Source organism: Ceratotherium simum, chromosome 4 (assembly GCF_057802395.1).
Source record: "Ceratotherium simum simum isolate JZ-2026a chromosome 4, ASM5780239v1, whole genome shotgun sequence".
Classification (NCBI taxonomy): domain Eukaryota; kingdom Metazoa; phylum Chordata; class Mammalia; order Perissodactyla; family Rhinocerotidae; genus Ceratotherium; species Ceratotherium simum.
This window is the reverse complement of record NC_141903.1, coordinates 27638452-27644451: the sequence shown is the minus strand read 5'-3', so window position 1 is coordinate 27644451 and position 6000 is coordinate 27638452. Positions and strand designations below refer to the sequence as shown.

Sequence of the window (6000 nt, the reverse complement as noted above, 5' to 3'; positions counted from 1 at the left end):
TTACTGCTATCACTAATAATAACAAATAACAAACCTTAATAATGACAATGAGAATAAATGTTAGAACCAGGAGGATTTAGAAAAGTTAATCTAGTCCATTCATGAGTCCACAAATAAGGTTTGGTTGCCCTGATATGAAACTTTCCATATTCTACATAGCAATTATCACCTTCAATTGTGTAGTTCAATGTGTGACCCACCCCGAAGACGGCGGGGACCTTGTCTGTCGTGTTGACTGCCCGATACTTACTGCCTAGACCAGTGTCCCGCTCACAGTAGCGAGAGAATGGACGAATACCTTCATATCATAGAAAGGAAACCGGGGTGCAGGGAGGCTGGCAGGTTTGTCTAAAATTGCGCACAGGGCTCCCGGGAGAGCTAGGACAAGAACTCAGAGGTCCTGGGCAGCCGACACTTAGAATTAAATCAAGGTCCAGCCCTGAAGTTTGGTAATTAGGGCAGGAGCACAGATATCCAGTGATTCAGAGTCAACGTTCCCACCGGGTGGCCTACGTGCTGGCCCCTGTTTTCGGAGTGACGAGCCCGAGCAAGGAGAAGACGGCTTAATGAGAAGCCGCGGGTGGGTGGTTCCCCAGGCGCGGCGCTGACACCCGTTTGCAACGCCTCGCGCTGGCTACCGACCAGCGCTCGGCTGCTGTTGCGGCCGCCGGGCCATCCCGGCTCGGGCAGGGCCACCCCAGCCGCGGCCGACTCCCGGGAGCAGCGAGGGGAAAACAACCTGACTCCAAACAGACAATTAACAAAGGCAAGAGGCCGGGGGGGGGCCCTCGCGGCGCACGCGCGCACGCAGCGTGGGCAGAGCCGCGCCCGCCCGCGCCCTCCGTGGGAACAGCGGCGCCCGGGTGCCGGCGCGGCGCGGGTCCGGGGAGTCCGGCGCCCTTCCCGCCGGGTCTGCGCAGTCAGCGGCGGCCGAGCTCCGCGCGTGAGCGCCGGCACCTTGCGCGCGGTGAGTCCGCCCGGGCGATTGGGGCCGGCAGGATGCGGCCGGAGAGGGGCGCGGGAAAACAGCTGCCGGTCAGATCCGAAAAGGGAGACGGGGGAGCGGGGGAGCGACGACACCCGGTCCCAGGTTGCTAGTGGCTGGCTTTGTGGCTTGAGCCTTCCGGGAATGCAAGCAACCTGATCCACGTGACCCAACCGCGTCGTTTTACAGGTGGGAAACTGAGGCCCAGAGAGGTAAGCTGCTCTGGTAAAAACTAATTGGTATTCTTTGTGTCTGTTTTTATCCTACCTACTTCAGTGTAGGATTTGGGGCGACTGTTAATAAGAATCCATACATTAGAACAATGGAATAATACCAACAATGGTAAAGAATCCTTGCCAAGGAAAGTATAATTATAAATAGTCAAGGCCAGGGAAAAAGAGAACGGAAGTGTGCGGTCCCTAAGGTGAGCTGCCTTGGGCGAGGCCCTCAGAAAAGTAGTACCACAGCTGGGGCTAGGAGCCAGAACATCCGGCGCTCGCCCTAGTGCTCCCTGCATGGTGAGCCCCAGGAACTTGTGGGGAAGGAGAAGCTGACAGCCTGCCCAGGCACGGGTTCTTAGTCTTGGGATCACTGACTCCTTAGAAATCTGGGTCCCCTACCCGCAGAGGGGTTCACACACAACCTTGCATACAGTTTCAGATTTGACATGAAGCATTCCTGCTGTAGGGAACGACTGACGGCTGGCGCCCAGGCCGTTTCAGAGCAGTGTATTTGCTGCTTTGAACTCCGGTGAGGAAGTGAGTGCCTGCTGTGAGTCCACACAGCGTCCTGACGCCGCCAGCTGTGTGATCTGGGACACAGAGTGTAACCTCGCCAGGGCCCAGTTTTCTTTGTAAAATGGAGATAAGATTGTCTGCTTTGTCCTTCAGGTTATTGTCAGACTTAAGAATGGACGCTGATCCTAGTGCTGGCACGTAGTAGATGCTCAACAAAAGTGTTGGTGCACATAACCCAGTGCATCCTAACAGCTGTGCCGGTTAGGAAAGGGTGATGACCTGGAGGAAATTGGGCTGTATCTGAAATAAAATAAAACAAAAATTTAAAAATTATAAACGTGCAAATATGAAGTCAACCCTGTTCATGACGTACAACCTGGCATATACCTTGGTGATAGTAACCTAAATAAGAGTACACTTCTTTAGAATAATGTGCTACACTCGATATTTGACCCAAGGTCAAATGCTGAAAGGAGAAACTACTAGACATTCTAATGAGGACTGTTTATTGGGACTCACTTGCCTCTTTTGAATGGAGCCAGCATCTGGGTAGTTTTTAAATGAGAGGAAAGAGGAGGACATACATGGGGACCTGGGTGACACCCAGTCTTGCCTGGCAATGGAGGTTGGGCTGAGTTTCTGCCAGGGTACAGGAGTTGCTTGGCAGTTGGCTCACATCCCTCTTGGATCAGCAGCTTGCTGTGGTAAACAGTGACTTGGTTGATTCTGCTCTAGATCAAATAAACGGCTTTTTATTTAACTGATGGGGGTGTGTGTCTTTGGGGGCTGTAACTAACGCAAAATGGCATGTGTTAAGCTTGATTGTCCAAACCTATTGCTTGTTTGTTGACAGGCTTAAGAACTTTAAAATCTATGGCTCCAAAATTGTGAGGACAGGGCCTGGGCAGGCCTACTTATCTGTAAAAAGAACTGCTTTTACAAAACACTGTATTGTCTTCTTTTTCCACCATTTTAGGCCTTGCAATTAGAGCCAGGGAAATATGGCTTAGGGCAAATAGCTACTATTTAATTTAGGTTAACACACACTACCTGTCTGGTGGGTTACGTTCCTCTCCATGTTTTTATAAAGAGGAGTTTTTCCTCAGAGAGAGAGGGGGACAGGAGGAGAGAGAGAGAGAATGGCTATGTATGTGTCTGGAATTTCTCTTGCTCTCTTTCTACCTCACCCCCACTCAGTCATTTTTCAATCCAAAGTCCTTTTTATGCAAGCTTGGTGACTTTGGCAAGTTCCTTCCCTTTCTAGCTCTGTGAGGAAGTTTTTTCTGATTTGACTTTTAGGTTTCCAACTTCAGTGCCCCATGGTTATATCACAGAGCAAACATGCTGACTCTCAGGCAAAGGCCCTTCCTTATTGGAAGGCAGCCCATGCACCCCTTCCCTATGTTTTCCCTTCCAGACTCACTGCCTCATTCCTTCAACCATTCCTTAGGTGGACAGGATTAAGAGCAGAATTTCTCAAGAAATGATCTACAGACCATTTGCATCAGAATCACCAAGGAGCTTGTTAAAATGTCCCATCTCTGACCTATTGAATCAGAATATTCAAGAGGGGGGGCAGGAATTTGCATGCCTAATAAGTGCTCCTGGTGATTCTTATGCATCTTTGGTACCCATGTGTGTCCTGGGGTGGGGGTGGGGGGATGGGGATTGGTAGTGGGGAACTATTAATTCTTTATAAATTTCTGTGTTGTTTGTTTAGTTATGTAATAAATGAGTGCCTCCTTTGTAATTTAAACAAACAATAAACCCATGATGTCCAAAGAAGATATATGGGTGGCAAATAAGCACTTGAAAAGATGCTCAAGATCATTAATCATTGGGGAAATGCACATTAAAACCACAGTGAGAGATCACTTTACAGCTGGTAGGATGGCTAAAATTTAAAAAACTGACTACACCATGTGTTGACGAGGTTGTGGAGGAACTGGAACTCTTATATACTGTTATTGGGAGTGTAAAATGATACAGCCACTTTAAAAAAGTTTCACATTTTCTTTTTTTTTCCTTTATTGTGAAATTTTTGTTGTACATTATTGTTTGTCAGTCACCATATAAATGTATCCCTTCACCTCTTGTGCCCACCCCCCACCCCCCTTGCCCCTGGTAACCACCAAACAGTTCTCTCTGTCCCTGTGTTGGTTTATCTTCCACTTATGAGTGAAGTCATGTGGTGTTTGTCTTTCTCTTTCTGGCTTATTTTGCTTAACATAATACCCTCCAGGTCCATCCATGTTGTTGCAAGTGGGATGATTTTGTCTTTTTTTATGGCTGAGTAGTATTCCATTGTGTATATATACCACATCTTCTTTATCCACTCATCATTCGAGGGACACTTGGGTTGCTTCTATGTCTTGGCAATAGTGAATAATGCTGTAATGAACATAGGGTTGCATAAGCCTCTTTGGATTGTTGATTTCAGATTCACTGGATAGATAGCCAGTAGTGGGGTAGCTGGATCATAAGATATTTCTATTTTTAATTTTTTGAGGAATCTCCATACAGTTTTCCATAGAGGCTGCACCAGTTTGCATTCCTACCAGTAGTGAAGGAGGGTTCCCATTTCTCCACAGCATCTCCAGCATTCGTTATTTTTGGTTTTGGTGATTCCCATTCTAACAGGTATAAGGTGATATCTTAGTGTGGTTTTGATTTGCTTTTCCCTAATGATTAGTGATGTTGAACATCTTTTCATGTGCCTATTGGCCATCTGTATATCTTCTTTGGAGAAGTGTCTGTTCATTTCCTCTGCCTGTTTTTTGATCAGGTTGTTTGTTTTTTTGTTGTTCAGTTGTGTGAGTTCTTTATATGTTATGGAGATTAATCCCTTGTTGAATATATGGTTTGCAAATATTTTTTCCCAACTGGTGGGTTGCCTAGTCATTTTGATCCTGGTTTTGTTTGCCTTGTAGAAGCTCTTTAGTCTGATGAAGTCCCGCTTGTTTATTTTTTCTTTTGTTTCCCTTGTCCAAGTAGACATGGAATTCAAGAAGATCCATTTATGACTGATGACAAATAGTGTACTGCCTATATTTTCTTCCAGGAGTTTTATAGTTTCAGATCTCACCTTCAGATATTTGATCCATTTTGAGTTAATTTTTGTGTATGGCAAAAGGAGGAGAAAGGTGGTGGAGGTTTAGACTCAGGTGGTCTTAGAGATGGTCTACTTTCATTCTTTTGCATGTGGCTGTCCAGTTTTCCCAGCACCATTTATTGAAGAGATTTTCTCCATTGTATGCCCGTAGACGTGAGGTTTTATTTCTGGGCTTTCATTTCTGTTCCATTGATCTGTGTGTCTGTTTTTGTACCAGTACTATGCTGTTTTGATTACTATCGCTTTGTAGTATGTTTTGAAGTCAGGGATTGTGATGCCTCCAGCTTTGTTCTTTTTTCTCAGGATTGCTTTAGCTATTTGGGGTCTTTTGTTACGCCATAGGCATTTTAGTATTCTTTGTTCTATTTCCGTGAAGAATGTCCTTGGGATTCTGATTGAGATTGCATTGAGTCTGTAGATTGCTTTAGGTAGTATGGACATTTTAACTATGTTTATTCTTCCAATCCATGTGCATGGAATATTTTTCCATTTCTTTATGTCATCATTGATTTCACTCAATCATGTCTTATAGTTTTCCTTGTATAGGTCTTTCACTTCCTTGGTTAAATTTATTCCTAGATATTTTATTCTTTTTGTTGCAATTGTGAATGGGATTGTCTTCCTGAGTTCTCTTTGTGTCAGTTCGTTGTTGGCATATAGAAATGCAACTGATTTCTGTAAGTTGATTTTGTACCCTGCAACTAAAAAGTTTGACATTTTTCTTAAAAAGTTAAATATACACCTATGATGTGATCCAGACATTCCATTCCTAGGTCCAGCTTTATTATAACAGAGAAACATGAAAGAACCAATTTTGTATCCAGTGCATGGATAAACAAACTGTGGTATATCAGTACAATAGAATACTGCTCAGCATTAAAAAATAGTGAACTATTGATACATTCTACAACATGGATGTATTCTCCAAATAATTTTGCTGAAAGAAAGAAATCAGATTTTTAAAAAAGTATATACTGTATAATTCCATTTATACAAAATTCAAAGGGAGTTGCTGCTTCTTACCTGACCTCAAATTTTTGGTGGCTTCTTAGAGTTCTGTATGATCATATTAGTCTAATTCCACTTGTAATAGTGTCATTGGCAATCTGATCATCATTCTGCCCGTGTTCATCCGTGTCGTTCATTCATTAATTCAATTAATTGAG

General features: G+C 44.3%; 1 protein-coding gene across 3 annotated transcripts in view; it reads left to right on the top strand.

Moving 5' to 3' along the window:
• The first annotated feature begins 914 nt into the window (after window positions 1–914).
• ARHGEF37 (Rho guanine nucleotide exchange factor 37) overlaps window positions 915–6000 on the top strand; it is a 53038-nt gene continuing 47952 nt past the window's right edge. Inside the window, exon 1 of one of the 3 annotated variants that reach the window (XM_087429583.1) lies at window positions 915–967. The gene's annotated coding sequence lies outside the window, so the exon portion shown is untranslated. Of the gene's footprint in view, window positions 968–1008; window positions 1198–6000 lie in introns of those variants that run through there. The other 2 variants (XM_087429584.1, XM_087429585.1) reach the window with 2 other exon arrangements.